The sequence below is a fragment of the Cryptotermes secundus genome, unplaced genomic scaffold, assembly GCF_002891405.2.
Source record: "Cryptotermes secundus unplaced genomic scaffold, Csec_1.0 scaffold79, whole genome shotgun sequence".
NCBI classification, from domain to species: Eukaryota; Metazoa; Arthropoda; class Insecta; order Blattodea; family Kalotermitidae; genus Cryptotermes; species Cryptotermes secundus.
Window position 1 is genome coordinate 814,367 of NW_019741974.1, and position 17,784 is coordinate 832,150.

The following is a 17,784-nucleotide window of genomic DNA, read 5'->3' on the forward strand; positions in this document are numbered from 1 at the left end:
ATTTATTATTATGGCTGTAGAGTTCTTCAGCTCTGTAATCTTTTTTACACAGACGGTAGGACTCCTTGGACGTTGGATCAGCCCGTCGCAAGGCCGCTACCTACACAGAGAACAACACGCACACAGGAGAAACGCACACAGACACCCATGCCTCAAGTTGGATTCGAACCCACGATCTCAGCGTTCGAGCGGGCGAAAACCGTTGCCGCGCGGCCACTAATCGGCAAGCGTCATAAAACAGCCCCCAGTAGGTGCTGCTAGAAAAGTATGAAAGCGGTCTCTGCCGGGAATCATAGGAAGTACAGACTTAAATACACTGCGAATAGAACATGCAGAACATTCTTCTTTTACGTGGAGGGAGATTGTAGCTTAAGAAATATGTTGCGAGAAATAAAAAATGGAGAATACTGATATAAATTTGAAACATCCCCCTGAGAAGTGCTCGAAACATTGTTTATTGACGAAACAATTAGTGTCATTATTTAAAGGATGTTTCACCTCTATCTGATCGACATTCTGAAATGTTCATTTGGCTAATATAAGAAACCTAATGAACGGGATTTAAGTGCACATAGAATCCTATTTTCTGCAAACTACCAGCTTCATTTCCCACCGTGGCAGCCCAGGTTCGATCCTGGGTCTGGTCAAGTGGGATTTGTGGTGGACAAAGTGGCGCTGGGGTGGGTTTCCTCCGAGTACTTCGGTTTCCTCTGCCAATCTTTATTCCACCAAATTCTCCATCATAATCACCCGGGGCAGGCTACAATAGGCCAACAGTGGCCGCCGTGCCGAGTGGACCTAGTTGGACTCCACCCTCGACTAAGCGAAATTAAAAAAAAAATTACCTGCTTCATACTAATTTCATACTTATCTTTTTCTTCGCTCCTGAAGATGAAGGCAAATTATGTCTCTCGATACTCAGGTTGAGTTCAATGAACTACGCGGCATTAATATCTCAGAACCCTTCATAATCGCCGCTGTGAGGATCAGTTCAGGCAAGAAGAGGTTGCATGTGATCGATCGGTTAAGAAATTAAGATTATATTAATTTATACCAAACTTCTGAAACAATTTTGTCCATCTTTTAACGAAGAAGACTCAATGACTGATTACACGTGCATGTGTGTATGACCAGTGTAACATATATCGCTTGTCGATTAGTGCAGATAATAACTCGTTGGTTTTAAAAATTATGAAAACACTTGCAGAATACATTCTGCTGCATGGTGTTTTTAATTTATATATACCAATTAGTCTCCCCTCTGTTTGAAATTAATAAGTTTAAGGCAGTAATGTGAAAGTAACGAGGTTATGATACACTAAAAATCTACCAGAATGCATCCAAAACAAAATGGGCATTCTAGCACGAGGAACAAGGTCACCGACGTTTAGTCTTGCTGTTTACAAAGCGAATGCGTGGAATAATTGTGTTGAGAGTAGAGCCAGTGAGGAGATAGAATAGTGAAGGTCAATGCCACTGTTGAGTTTGATTTGTTTCATTCTGGTCCGTCACACCAACAATTACAAAACAAAACAACTCCACCCAGTGTGACTATTTAAGTTTTACTACTTGAAAACTTAGCACTCTTACATGTTTCGATCCTTACGGATCATCTTCAGAGAGAACGTCGATACTTGTTTGGAAACTACTATCACAATACGTGTTCCGAGTGCTAAATTACATACAATGCCTGGAATACACAATATACACAAAATCCAATTTTTCACAATCACAGCAGCTTTCTTGGTATTAAAGTTTTTAAAACTTTATTATTTAAGTTAAAATTTATAAACCAAGTAGGTTCGTGTCACTTCTCCTATCGGCTTTCTTGAAAGGGGATGAACTTGTGCCGCCTGTCTGTCTTGAGAAGGAGATTCTTAGTATTGTTCTGTGTTTGTTCGTAACTTGTTGTGTTGTTTTCAAGTAGTAAAACTTAAATAGTCACACTGGACGGAGTTGTTTTGTCTTTGTATTTGCCTGTGTTGAGTGCTTAGAAGCTCATTGCTCTGCATTTTGGAAATAGTGCCTCGCGGTTTAAGGAAAGCGCTGTGTACCCAGAATCTTAGGCAATGGAAGTGAGTAAAATGTAAATATAGTGCAGTGATGAAAGTGAAATTAGTGCAACAAGTAGACTTATTAGTGCTGACTATGAATACCAGAAACCAAAATTTCTAGTTCCAACATCAACATTAACTGCAAAGCCAAGGAAACCAGCACAGGCTGCAAAGTGTAAGGGTTAAAGTAGGTGACCAATCTTTATCCCCTTTGCTTTCCTGTCTGTAAGGGGCGCTGGCTGAATCATTCAGGACTACACAGGCCACACTATCATCAGACTGTGTTTGGCAACCCCTAGAGTCGCAGGGTTTTGCAGTATGTGTCAAGTTGGCAGTCGAAATTTCAGAGGAGTCGCTACATAATTAAGGAAGTGTTCTCTGTTTTTATTTGTCAATGTGTACACCATCCCCCTCCCCCTAACGTTAGGTCATGAAGTTAGGTTTCTGCGAGGATAGGCAGGCAGTTGTTTCAGATATAGTTCCGTGCCGGCGTGCAGGGCTGCGCTCGTAGCGTAGTGCTCCGAGAGGCTGCAGATGAACTTGATATCTGTGGTTCAGCCAGTGGCGGACGAAAGCAGCACTTGGAGAGGCCGCAGAGAGAGATGTCAAATTGATCGTCAAACAAAACACTGCTCCTTAGTGGCCAGCTTGCTGTTCCGCAGACAACCGTGTAGCAACAGCACTCGCTGGCCACAAACTGAGTAGGCTTAACTTAATTTGGGGGAAATTTACAAACTCTGGCTTCCTCATAAAACAATGTAAATTTCTTTTCATCATGTATTTGTTCCAGCATCGTTTTATGGCTAGCTGCATGTGTAGCTGATGGCCTCTTCTGCACAGAACTGATTGGCACGCATCAGGGGTTAGAGGTTATGCCTTGAAACTTGTTTGTTCTGCAGGCGATAAAGCACAGTAACACTCTAAATGCATCTAATGACACGTAGTTTAAATTAGATGCCTTCCTAAAACAAAATAAGGTAAATAATCTATTTTTTTCATTATAAGACGAATGTTTAAAGTAATATTTAAAATTCTTTACTTTAACATTTTCTTCGGTCCAATTCTACTTCGTTTTTTCCTGAGAAGTGGATTTGCAGTTACAACCGCAAATGGTGTGTGCACACAGTTCTTGCCTTAGCTCCTAAAGCGAAGCAACCCGCTCTCCATATTCACACATACACAGAGATAATGAAGCGTATCAGCCCAGCCTCCTATCCAACGGGTAGCACTGGTTATTTCCAAGGAGGTAAGTGGCCGGGGCGTGAAACTGGCCACTTAGCTCCATATAGTGTCGGGTCAAGAATGTTGTAGCTACAACTCCATTCCCTAATACGACTTCATGGATCTGCGTGATTGATTCAGCACAGGGACAACTTGATCATTTTATGGCATTCAAGGTTGTAAACAGAGGATATGAAACATACTTGAAACCGTGAGAGGTTTCGTGTCTGGCTGCGACCAGCCTCTTGTACAAGTGTGTATGGTGGAACAATGCTTGCACATTTTGAGTGTGTACGGGAGCTGGACAGGCTAAGCAAATGGACGCCGGTATCAGACAGACATTTCATAATGTACAGGCAAGTCCTGCAGGTCTCCCAAGTCAGGCAGTTTGAAACAACGCTTGGGAAGAAAAGTAGCGAACCCACTTCATTAAGCGTTTAACTTCTTTTTAATGAAAATTATTATTTGTGTAATTCCCTGTTGTTTATTTAGTCCCAGTACATATAGTGACCCCTCGTTGGTGTCTCCACCTTATCGTGGTGAGGGGTTTGAGTATGCCAAGGACCCTGAGAGCTATACCAGCGGTAGCGTAGCTACTGGCAGGGCCTCCCTTGCTGGACAAGTCAAAGGGTAGGCATCAGACGAAGAGAGACACCAAAAACTGATGCCGGAAGCAGCGTCATCAGCGGCGACTTGAAGCACAGAGCAAATGATGCTGGAGATGGTTCAAGTTCGTATAGCAACAGGCGTGACCAGAGTGGNTAGTGACCGAAAACTCGGGTAACCTAAAATATTCTCTCGTATTAATGAGAATATTCCTACCTAAATTTGTAAGTCAATTTGTAGAAAGGTATCGACAGTGTTCGTACTTGTGCACTGAACATGGGGCATCTAATTTCCACAAATTTTTCTAAATGAAGTAATAAATCAATTTATAACATTTTGCGTGCATTTTACTAAGCAGTTTATCTGAATTTTGGGTCACTGTGTACATCGAATTCGCTGTTTAACGCATCTGAGTACCCTTGAAATACCGGGATGTATAGTACATTAAATACACAAATGAAAAACCAAGATACCGAATCTGTGATGGACACACTTCTTTAAATATTACGCTCACGTCATTCAGTCCACATTTCGAGGTTCTTTGAGGGAGATAAGTTTAAGCGTGGTCTGACGGAAGTTGGCAAATGGCTGGCAACCAAACCACTCAGGATTTAGAGTTAACAGACACGTGTTTACGTGCACACGTATGCTGGAGCCAAGGTCTAGATATTTCATTATTCAACACAGGAGAAGACTCTAGCTGTTGTAAGGGACACTCGAGGAAATTGAAGTCCAAACATCGCAAGAAGGTGTAACCCATCTAAGATTTTTAAGATCAATTTTTGTATAATTGCCGGTTTACAGCATAGATCATAATAACTAAATATTCTGGTTGCAAGTTTAGCACATTTTCCAATTTTTAATGTACTGCTAAACTGAATATGTTCCTACAGGTTAATATAGGAGGAAGTTCTAAAGTACTACGTATATTGAACGAAATTTTCAACATACATTATGCAAAATAATGCACATACAACTCACCTGCTTCTCTAGAATTACTAATAAAATCATAAAAATTTATTTTCGGGCCCCTGCAGCTCGACTGCCTCTCCGTGGGACTATTACGAAACTACATAACCAGTCTAGCTGAAATGTTGTCAAGTTAACCAAGATTCAACTGTGAGGAGTGTCAAGACGTCAGTGACATAACCAAGTCACACCGAAACTTCTATTCTGCCTCCGACGCTCGGCTGCTTGCCTCGTCTGATTCACATATTCAGACCCTATCAGGGAACCCCTCTCACTGATTTGAATAATGCAATAAAAGGTTCACTGGAAGTCTTTTATATCTAATTTGTCTGTTCCGTTTTACTTATCCCAGAGTCCTCTGCCTGTAATAGAGTAAGTTAGATAAAATATTACCGCTTTTGACTTACTTTGAATATTGGGTCTGGTCAAGTGGGCTTTGTGGTGGACATAGTGGCTCTGGGGCAGGTTTTCTCCGAGTACTTCGGTTTCCCCTGCTAATCTTCATTCCACCAATTGCTCCACAATCACCCTCACCTATCATCTGGGGCTGGTACAATAGGCCAGAAGTGGCCGCAGTACAAGGGACTTAGTCCCAACCCACTAGCAATTAAAAAAAATACTTAGAATATTCGAATTCAAACCTAGGCAGAACTATTTCCAGTTTTCAACGGCGGGTTCAAAAATTTCTTTAGAACTTAAGATGGAGCTATTTTAAGTGCATTTTTAATAATAGTCATACATTATTCAAAATAGAAATTTCCGAATTTGTTTTTAATAATTTATTAATAATACGTCATAAATTTCTTTGTTTTCATAAATATTGATATTTATTCTTTAAAATATGCAGGAAGGAGTAGATGTTTGGTTCCTTCCTCCACAGCCGACCCTCACAAATATCGGCTAGAGGCTGCCCGAAATACAGTAATACTTTCCGCCATATGCTACTTCACATCGTAACTTGATAACGTGTGGGACCGACGTTTCTTCTCCAGTTTGATGAAATTCGATAACAGATAGAAATCGATAAGTTTGTAAAGAGTGGTATAGTGTACGCTGTATAAACTCTCCATCCCAATTCCAGCTCTCCTTTATGCATCCCTTCTTACAGATGTTACTATTGAAACAAGCGACATAAGGAAGTCACTTTGCAACTTGCACTTCGGAATTCCTGTTGGCATCAGGTAGATCACAATACTATGGCTTCGATATGATGCTACTGGAAGACAAATTGAACGGGTTAGTCTGAAAAGGGACATTCCTGCAATTCAGCGGTTGGACCTGCTTTGCTTTCTAACCAAGCCACTCAATTAAATATTGTGACTCACAGAATTAGCCTTGAAGACCTCGACACTGCTAGGACTGCTGGCCTATCTTAAGTCCAGCTTTATTACTGCCATACAGTGACCGTTTCCATTCTAAATTACTTACAGGCGAAGTTCTAGTATTTTACTTGTGCACAGGAAGGAAAAAGGCCACTAAAGGTTTAAAACTACGGTAAGAAGAGTCTACAGGAAGCAGTTTCGTTCTTGGCCAGTTTAATGTTTATCTGAAACACATGAATATGGATTTCTTTAACGATATCGTTGGTTAATTTCATTATTGTGTGAAACATATACCACACTGTATTAGCTTAATGCAGTGTTTAGTTTTCCACTATTATTTGTAGGCGAATTGTAATTTCAATTGTACTGAGGTGACCTTTCTTAATAAAATTTTCCTTGTATTGCAATTGCGTATTTGATAGACTTAGTTACACTCAAAGCTTCAGACTCAAACCATACGTGTTCTAGTGGTTTGAGAAAACATATTCATTAATCAAGGTACCTTGTGTCCGTCGGTGCAACAACAAAGGCGATGTTAAGACGTGTTAAGTGTTGAGTATATTCACAGGTTTCCTTCATGTTAGATCATTTTCATTTGGTATATAAATATGAATATGACGTTGTTGAATTGGGTCCTGTATCCGTACTTTTGCGTTAAGTTTTGTTCTAGTTACATTTTATTAATATATATATATATATTATTAAAATATAACTTCAGTTTTGTATTCGTGAATTTTAATTGCAGGATTTAACAAAGACATGTATACATACATTCATCAGCCACCTGATCATGAAGTAATATGATTGAAACATGCAATCGATACACTCAAACATTAGAACGTTTGAATATCAGTTTCAAGTGTTGTAGTGACGGCCTCAAAAGTAACTTGCTCTCTATCATACTATATAAAGGGAAGCAAAAAATAATAAACATTAGCCTTGTATCATAATTTACAAATTGAACAAAGTACAAATTTTAAACTTGCATTTTACACTTTATACATAATCATTATTTAATTTAATTTTATTCAAATCTGTAACTTAGCATGCCATAGGTCTCCTTTACCTTACCCTTGGGTACTGGGCGGCCTTGTAAGTCCAGTTGGCGCTAACATCCTAACGCCCTTTCTTCTCAGAACGAAAATGATAAACGAAAACCACGTAAAGATGTAGTTGAATGTTACCCAAATACAAGCAGCAAGTCCCAAATCGAACTAAGGTTTCTTCAGCTAGCGTTTAAGTTCCCCACCTCTTACGGTAGACAAATGTTCAGTACCCTTTTAACAAGAGCCTGGTACATGGTCCTAATACTGACACACTTCAGTCTTTTCCACACTCTGACACAGAATTTCTCTCGGAGCCATTTGAATATCTGCAATCCACTCCTGGGTTTTCCGTCTGGTCCTATCAGGTTTTAGAACTAAAAGATGCTCTTCACTGCCCGTCTTTCTATGCGTGCCACATGCTTCGCTCATCTTACGCCTACTTTCATCATTATTATAATCATCATGGGCAAAAGTGCACTTTTGGGTCATAGCCTTCCTTAGTATATTCTGTGAGATTGCACCCGGTTTCATTTTTTGGAGTTCGCAACAATAGATTCTTTTACAGAGCTTGCGTCCAGCACCCAACCTGGAAGACAATATCACTGTAATTATGCCCCCCCGTAACAGAGTAGTCCAGTGGGCCTACGTGGGGACATTAATTTCATCACTTTATTAATATTTTGTGAAGGATACAATTTACGAAATTCCTCAGTGTTCCAATGTCTGCATCCACATTTTATTGTCTCCCACTCTGGTCCAAATATAGCAGAGCATTTCCAGTCATTATATTTTCTCGCACAAATTGTCTTTTGATATATCAGCACGGTCAGGAAGGAATATACACACGTAAGAACTTCTATTAACAGAGAAAGCGGAATTGAGGTTAGTCTGGGGCATAGCGTCTAACTTTTTAAGAAAGTTCACCACGATACACACGATATACCTTATAATTCCACTGCACGTTACGTGTAAATAGAGCACTTGTCTCGTCACGCAGAGTCTGAGTGGGACCCGCAAATACAGAGCAAGCAGAAGCCATGCTGACCTACTTAAGCTGGACTTAACGATGCTCTAACGATACAACTAAACAGCAGCAGTTTTACATTTGTAAGGAGCAGTTAAAGCAATGCATCTTTCGGTACAGTTATTGCCTTCAAGGGTTTGGGCGAAAGCCTGTTTACCGCGTCCGCAGTAATGTTGACATAACCGTGCAGCAGCACTGACGCACATTCTCAACAGATATTTTAAACACTCGACCTACGATATAAACGGCATCGTGATAACACAGCTTTCTGTTTCTGTGGGCAAAATAATGTAATATGGGGGGGTACACGTGACGAAAATGACGGGTTCTAGATCAGATGATTTAATTTATTAGCATTTCAGTTACCATTAAGATCAATAAACTCATACACAGTAAATGTGAATGAGGTTTTGATAGTTGTGTTGAGATGGAAGAAACAATAAAGAAATATAAGTTAACAGGATGTACTCCTTGAAGAGTCAGAAAGGATTTATTAAAAGAAAACGTTAAATGACCTATCTCGAAGGAAAATACCAGCATTCTTCTGGAAACTGTGGGGAAAATTTGGAGTAACACGCACCTCCAGAAGGCAAGTCTATAGAATAACTGTTACATGACTTCGAACCGTGGTCTTGTCTGTCCGTCTGTTAACGTGTTTCACCTGCTAAGCAGAGGATATGCACTGCAGCTCCGTAGCCCTTAAGCTAGTCTGCATGTCTTATGTAACTCCCATCTTACGTAAACTAGAAAAAGGGTCTACATCAAATGCTCAAAAATGATTGTCGATCATGACATTTTAAAATAAAATCTAGTGTCTTATATTTGGTATATATGGTACTTGTTATCGTCAAGCGTAATAAGAACAACTTCTAGACCAGTAAAAAAAATTGTGGTGCATGGGGTCCTTTCTTTTGGAACAGCAAAGGATATATCGCCATCGATTGGAATGAACCTGCTGTTCCATCTTTAGGACTCTCCCCAACGGAGGAAGAAGCAGGTTCCTGCACAAAAATTAAAATGTAATAGAAGTCACAGTGAAAACGTCGGGTGTCCTGACTCGTGTATCTTTGTCGGAATGTAACAGTCCCATTGCTTAAGCTTATTTAAAGTTAAACGTAGGCCTGTTTAAGATATAATTTGTTCCATTCAGTAGAAGAAAAACTTATTAGATACGAAAATAAAGCCCTCGTTCTCATTTACACCAATCACAGTGCCCCGCTGTCTAAGCGGATGAAATGTCTTCCCACGCTCAAACACTGTGATCGTGGGTTCGAGTCTCACTCAAGGCAAAGATGTCTGTCCGCGTTTCTTCTGTGTTTATGTCCTCCTGTGTAGGTAGCGCTGCCTTGAGACGGGGCTGATCACTTGGAATGGGTGAACAAGACAGTAGCCATTTCTGTGTGTCTAAGCCGTACTGACTATCGTCCCATGCGTTTCTGAGGTAAGTTCAGTTGACGATGAAACCAGGGTGCCTCACTGTGTCAGCTGAGCTATCCCTACAATTTATCTACATAGTAGAAAATATCTATCTTCCGCTTTTCACTCGTCCTTTCCTTTCGATCTCTATTCGATGTAACATTCAATATCTCTGCATCAACAAGCATCGACATTTCCTGTCCTGGAGAAGTAGACTGCAAACAAATTGGCATTTAAGATATCTACAGTTAACCAAAATGCAAGAGAAATCCCTACGTGTGTTTTATGACAGACTCCTTTCGTTTTCTTCTTTAAAAATCCTAACCATTTATGATTACTTTTAAGGAACACATTGCTTGCTTAATGTGAGACTGTTATTTTTCTTACGTGGAGATTGTTTCCCTTTATTCCGGGAGGAAAAGCTTCATGATTGCCAATATGAAAAATGTTAATTAGATCGTGCCTGTGGAAGTTAGCCCAAATACGATCCTTAAGAATAATTTTAATATTATCCTTCCATCCCTATCTAAATATTTCAAATGGTTTCATTCACAAGAATTTTCAACGATACGTTCCTCTTCTCTTTCTCTCGTTTTACAGAACACTGTTACAAAAGTTTCGGGCTGATCCCCCTTGCTTTAACCCCCCTAAAATGCACGCGTAGGAGCTCTGAAGCTCAGAATTATACTCGTATATCTTTCCACTTCCTTTTCCATTCACTTGTCAGCAGTTCTGTGAACGCTGATTTGTACTTCTTGGCTGACTGAATCTTAGGATGCTCAGCAGCAGTGTCCATTGTTATTGGAAAATTATTATAAATGTTAACTATGGTTTGGGGCACGCGGTAGCGTATTTAGTTGAGGCACTATGCTACAAGCTGGAAGGTCGTGGGATCGAATCCTGATGAGGTAATCGAAATAAGGCCGAGCCATAGCTCAAACGGTTAGTCGCTGGCTTCCCACTGCGGCGGCCAGGGTTCAAATCCGGGTCTGGTCAAGTGGGATTTGTTAAGTGGCGTTGGGGTATGTTTTCTCCGAGTACTTCGGTTTCCCCTGCCAATCTTCATTCCACCAAATTCTCAGTCATCATAATCACCCGGGGCAGGTACAATAGGCCAATCAGTGGCCGCCGTGCTGAGTGGACCTAACTGAACTCCACCCCCCCCCCCCGAATATGCGAAAAAATTATGGTATATAGAGGGAGACGACTGCATGCCTTTCTAACATACTCTTAATGCATTCACCTATAGCGACCAAGGGAGACACAGCCAACAGGATGGCGAGTATACCAATCACGATTCGAACCGAAGTATATCTAACTACATCAACCTGCTTGGAGTGGCTAAGAATTTTCTGATTCAGTAAGGGAGAGAACATATTTTGAAAAAAAAAATAAGAAACTCGGAATTATAAGTACTCTAAATTCGGTACAAGGGAATAAAACTAATCAGAATCCCAGAAAATGTTTATCAATTTGTTCCCAGAGGAGAGAGCTTAAGAAGTTGATTACAAGACTTAGTTTAGGAGCCTTGGAAAAGGCTTAAGTCACTCAGCTCTTGCGCAGGGAGATAATCTGTTGTGGAGAGCGAGGACAAGACACTCGATCTTCTTTTCTCTGGCCCCTACTTAGAACTGCTTCCTTTGTCCTCCATTTGCAGTGGCGACCTTAAGGATGTAAGAGATTATCTTTCTTACAATAAAAAGAATTTCCTTGGCGACGGTTGTGTTCTGCCCCTCATCTCTCTGAAAGTGAAGTCGCCGAGTTATCGATCTAAGATACCCTTCAGAATGAAACAAATTTAACTAAAAATAGCGACAAAGCACGCGACCGGGTAGCAGGTTCAGATTGTGAAAGAAGTTGCATCAACATGTGAGTCATGACCTGATTATTTTCCCTTGAAGTGTGATGCCGCGTGTGCATGACTCGAATTCAGAGTTTCTGACATTAACCTTACCCAGAGGAGGCAGCGTCTGCACATCAGACCTATTGAGCAGTCTCGTATGAACGTAGGTACATACCCTACGCTTGCATTCGGAATGTATCCAACTCAATTTCGACTACATTAATGGCAATTGTGACTGAATATTTTCATAGTTTTACGCGTCTTTCTCTCCTCCTTCAGACAAATATCGGAATAGGCCACTAAAGCTTTTTCCAAAAGTTTTATTTCTTTAAGGGTTCAGGATCAGTACATCTCAGTAGAGCGACATGACCTTGACAATTGAAATATTTGAGATATATAAATTAAGTATTGTCTAACTATAACAGATTGAAGTTCATTTGGAGAAATATATTTGCAAAAATAGGGGGATAAGAACAAAACAGTCCCGACAGAGTCCAAACAAACACGAAGACAACAAGAGAATTCTCCATACACCTTATGATAACAGCGTCTCGACGCTAGCCCCACTACACCCAAAATGCAACCCGAATGAATGCGAGATAACCCATGTGAACATACAAGAGTTCACAACATCATATCCATCTAGGAAGGAACCAAACTAGAGCGAAGAGTAAACCAGCATATAACTAATAGATATTGTGGCGTGCCGCCAAGACGGCCGGATGATAACATGTCGATCGCTGGTCAACGGCTAGCAATTCCTAGGCAACCGAATATAAGCAGCCCGTTGCCTAGGAAGTCTCTCAAACAACAAGAAAAACTAACAGTGGGGTATCCACCGTCACAAAGAGGCTAGCAATTACTAAGTAAAGAATTGTTTGAAGCAGAAATTATTTCCGTAGCAACAAGAGAGCCGTTTGCATAGCAGCAGCGAAACTGAACCCTTCGACAAGGTGGTCTCTGTCCCCTCCGAGCGTAGGATATAAGCGAAGAACAGTTCAGAGGACCAAGGCACCCCCGATAATACAGCAACAATACGAAGTCTGAAATCTGGGACAGTAAAATACGGTCACGAGTCCCAAGGGACTCGGACCCGAGAAAGACTGCGCTGGCAAGACCAGTAGCACCCCCGTATGGATGCGGGGTCGAATATCTCCACCGTGACCCTATGAGTCGTAGGAGGCGCCGAAAAGGAACATCTCAAATCTGAGACAGTGAAATATGGTCGCGAGTCCAAAGGGACTCGGACCCGAAAATGACTGAGCTGGCGAGGACTGTTATGCCCCAAAGGTTTTGTACAAGTAGATATGTTTTGGGGGTAATTTTGAATAAGTGTATCTGGAAGTTTTGAGGTTTTCACGGCGATGACAATGAAGAAAGTCGTCTTCTGGGTTTAGGCACCGTGTATTCTTCGTTTTGGCCGACGTTTCGGAGGAACGTCGGCCAAAACGAAGAATTCACGGTGCCTAAACCCAGAAGTCGACTTTCTAGATGGACTAGGTTTACAGAGAAAGAGACAGAAGTATCGGATGCCCAATAGCAGGGTGACAGCAGTAGAACTAAGGTGTGTACTACAGGATAATAACCCACATGTAATGCGAACCGGCAAACGTCGGAAAATTGTGTATATATTATGTACATAGCGACATAGGTGAATAGAGTAGGATAGAAAGGAGCTGTGCTGCTAATTGAAGTTAGCCTTCCCTCAAGTGTTATCGTCCTCCCTGCCGACTCCAGTCTCCCTCCGAATCCTTCAGGAAAATTGTAAACTCAAGCCAAGGCGGCAGATACGTCAGTTTATAATAAATTTACCTGAGCCTCCTTCCTGGAGCTGTACAATCTGGAGACAGCGGCGGGAATAGCCAAAGAGAGTTGGCTGACGGAGTGTATAAGTATTGTGTAACTACCCACCCCCTAGTCCTACGGCAGTACAAAGTCGGTGGCAGCGGTGGGATACCTCCACGCCCCCTGTCACCACGGCAAAATAAGGACCAGTAGAAGCTGTAAACGACAGACCCGTCTTCTCATCAGAGAGAACGCCCCACATCGACAAACCCACAACTGTCTGACACTAATAAAGATCTGGTTGTAAGCCCCAGATGGGCGCTTTATGCCAAGACAGACTGGCCGACTGACCGTCAGTCGTAATATAAAACTCAGACTCAGACTCAGACTCAAGACCAAGGCAGTTTGTTTCCGACGGGAGCAAAGTCAGATCAGCTTCGACGGGAGCTAAGAAGAGAGTTCAGATCCGACAAAGAATAAGAGAAGAACGAAGAGCCAAGACGCTTCACCGAGAGTTGCGGTGCACGTACAACTTTGAAGAGGAAACGTCTGAAGGTGCTATAAGAGCGAGTGGTTGTGATCGTGACTGTAAAAAGTGATTTCCCAGTAAACGTCTTCGTCTAATCCGAGACCCACATAAATTTCTTGCCGCTTTACCTGGGAAGCACGCGACAACTGGTGTCAGAAGTGGGATCGGGTCGGATTCTGGGACGAATTATTGGACCAAGATCACGAGGAAGACGCCACATCATGGATATGAAACAATTGGTGGAACGCCTGCTGGCCAGGATGGACGCTAAACAGGCAAAGGCGGAAACCATCAGAGAAGATTTGCTGGCAAGGATGGACGCCAAGCAGCAAAAGATGAAAGACACAACGGAGAGTCACAGAGGCTTTCTAATTAGTTAGTTAGTTATTGGAGAGAGTGGGTTTCCCAATGCACTGAGACCTGTATTGGTCCATTGTGCTTCCCTCTATGATTTCTACCAGTCTCTATATCCTACCGGTATTGGTGCTTACCATCAGTCCCGCCCAGCCAGCGAGACCGGCTCTACTAGCTGAGAGGTATCTATAATGCTTCCCCCATCTATCAGAGGCCTTAGAGACTACTGTTGGGCGGGAAATGTCCTTGAATTTAGCTCGGTGACCTTCTTTGGAGATATGGGGTTCTTTTACGTGCCGTAAAGCTACGACACGGGACCCACGGCTTAAAGTCCCTCCCGGAGGACTTGTTCCCTGAATTTTTCCTCCCTTAAAAATTCGACGACCTCCGCCGGGTATTTGAACCCGCGTACTACGAGTCATGAGGTGGGATCGTTACCTCTAGACTACGGAGGCCGCTTAGGCTTTCTAATTTCTAGAATGGAAGTGTGACAGAGAAACCGCGCGAGAAGAAATCGAAGCCGAAATTCACTTCATGAGGGCATGGCGAAAAGAGAACATGGCCTGCCAAGAAATGACGGAGGCATTTCTGAAGTGCGAGAAGCCGGCCTCAAGGAAAATTGAATCCAAAGTGGCACATCACGAAGTCCCTAATGAAGACGCCGCAGTGATTCCTGTCGCAGGACGGAGGAAACGACGTAGGGACCGAAATCTGGCTGCAGGACGCCACCCGAAACAGAAGGAGGTGACGTGGGAAAACATGGATGCCGGAGGAGACTGATCATCGCCTATAATAAGGTGTCCCTCCATGCAACAATGGCATCGCGCAAGAGGCACTTCTTCAGAAAGAACTGGAGCGAGCAACCCTAAGAGTAGGGCCGCTCAGGAAGAACCTACGGCCGTGCCAGGAAGCAGCAGGGCAACAAAGAATCTAGGTAGTAAGCGGCCGCTATACCAGAGAAAGAAGAATACAACCGCAATCGACATCGGAGGGAGGAGCTCGCGACAGCTGTAACCTCTGGGAAGAGGAGAACCAACCTGCAAGATCCTCAAGATAACCCTGGAGCTAGAATTCGCGAAGCTAGCAAACAGGATGTCCAGCTGGTTACAGGAAAGCAAGACTTGGACACTGTGGAAGGGTTGGCTCCTTCCGAAACGAAAAAGGAAAAAGATCGCACATGGAGTAGGAGCCGGAAATGTGGGAGCGCCTGTCACTAGGGATAGTTTTGCCCCCACGGTCGAAAAAGAAAAGTCTGCACCTAGATGGATTCATGAACTTTTACCATTGAATTGCTCGGGACGATCAACCATAAGGAGGAGGCGGAAGTTTCTGTGGGAGAACGAACAACGGAAACCCCGGAGAAATAAAAGAAGGAGAAATATCGTTAAGCTGTTCGAGACAACAGCCTTAGGGAGGGAGCAATGTGACGTGCTGTCTGAACGCCGGACTATAGGACATCCATCACTGCGGAACGGGCAATGAGAACACATGGTACCTAGGAAACTGCCTACCCAACAGAGGGAGAATTGTTGAATTCCCGCGGCAACGGATAGATCATCTAAAGGCGGAACTAAACTATTCGTCAAAGTAGCCTCTGTCCCTTCCGAATGTAGGATAAAAGCGAAAAACAGTTCAGGAGGCCAAGTCAGTTTAGATTCGAAGAGCTAAGAAGGGAGTTCTCATCCAACGAGAACTAAGGATAGTTCAGATGCAACGAGCGATCCGGAAGAAATAAGACTGAAGACGCTCCACCGAGAATAGCCGTGCAGTAGTGTGTAACAGATGAAGAGGAAATTTCTGAAGGCGTTATAAGTGAGAGTAGTCATAATTTTGAGTGTAAACAAGTAATTGTCCAATAAACATATTTGTCTAATCCGAGAGTCACGTAAATTTCTTGCCGCGTTACCGAAGATACACGTGATAATGTATACATATATTTTAATCTTAATTTTGACCTTTCTTTAACCTTCAACCAGATATAAATTAATTTAACTAATTATATCTCTTACCAACATAATTGGCCTAAAAGGAAGATAATACCAAGAGTTTTTTTTATTCGCTTATTGGGGGGTGGAGTCCAACTGTGTCCACTCAGCACGGCGGCCACTGATTGGCCTATTGTAGCCTGGCCCGGGTGATTATGATGATGGAGAATTTGGTGGAATGAAGATTGGCAAGGGAAACCGATATATTCGGAGAAAACCTGCCCCAGGGCCACTTTATCCACCACAAATCCCACTTGACCAGACCCGAGATCGAACCCTGGCCGCTACGGTGGGAAGCCAGCGACTAACCGCTTGAGCTATGGCACGGCTAAGAGTTTTGTTACCAAGCATAATATTACATGTTATATAACCATATTAAAATATGGATCCGTATTAAAAACAAGTTCCATTCTCTTGATGGTGGCCCAGTACGAGTCGAAACATGTTGTGTTTTTCAGATCTTAATGAAAATAATCTATATTTGTTTATTTTTATAAGAAAATGTTGACGGAAGTAAAAATACTCGAAGAATAAGAACTATGCTTTTGTCACTTGCCTATCGGCTTCTCAGTTGCGACTCTACACCACGGAGTTAGCAATTGGCACGCCTAGAATATTACTTCAAATGAAACAAATATTAACTTTTATCAAATTTTCATGACTTATGGATGTGAAATTTCATGTTGATAGAAAAACCACACAGGGCTTGTTGAAAGCTGTGTGACCAGTTTTTTTAAAATAATGAGGAAGGACTTACTTACTTATGGAGCTGAGTCCTTCTTGAAGAGAAGCCAAATCTGCAGCTACTCAAGAATTTCTCAGCATTTTATGGAACCCGAAGGTTCATTACCGTGTTTACGAGAGCCCTCCACTGGTCCCTATCCTGAGTCAGATCAATCCAATCCATACCATCCGATCCTATCTCTCCTAGATCAATTTTAATATTGTCCACCCACTTATGTCATGGTCTCTTTTCTTCTGGCTTTTCCACCAATATCCTATATGCATTCCTTCTCTTCCCCATTCTTGCTACATCCCCTGCCCATCTCATCCTCCTTGATTTGAGAGGAAGAACTGGATACATAAATTAAATTCAAGGAAAATTAAACCAAACCGAAAATGCGGAATTAATGAATTAGCCTAGTAAATGCAAATTAGAGAACTGCAATGGCCTTTTACGGGATTATGAGAAATCGAAGTAATTTCGAGACGTTGGTTGTGAGAATATAAACAGCCTGAGAAACAAACATTTATCGAAGTGTAGAGTAACAGAAATATTTAAAAGGAAAAGAGAGGAGGGGTAAAAAATATATATTTCTTTTTGTAGAAAGCAAACCTATGTGGAAAATACCAGAAAAATTAAATCTTGAGCATTTCCTGAAATTCGACACTCATACTTCATCCAAATATAATATTTTGTGGCTAGCAATATTTAGTTTAATAGAACAATACCAACGAAAAGTAAGATTATATGATAAGTTTATAATTAGCGAATTTGAAGCTATTAATCCTATTTAAGAAAGACTTGTGAGAATAAACAAGGAGGTATTATGATCCAGTCTCGACAGCATTCACATATTCTAACAGAAATAATTTTATTCAGGACCACAATTCTAAAGTGGCAAGTAAA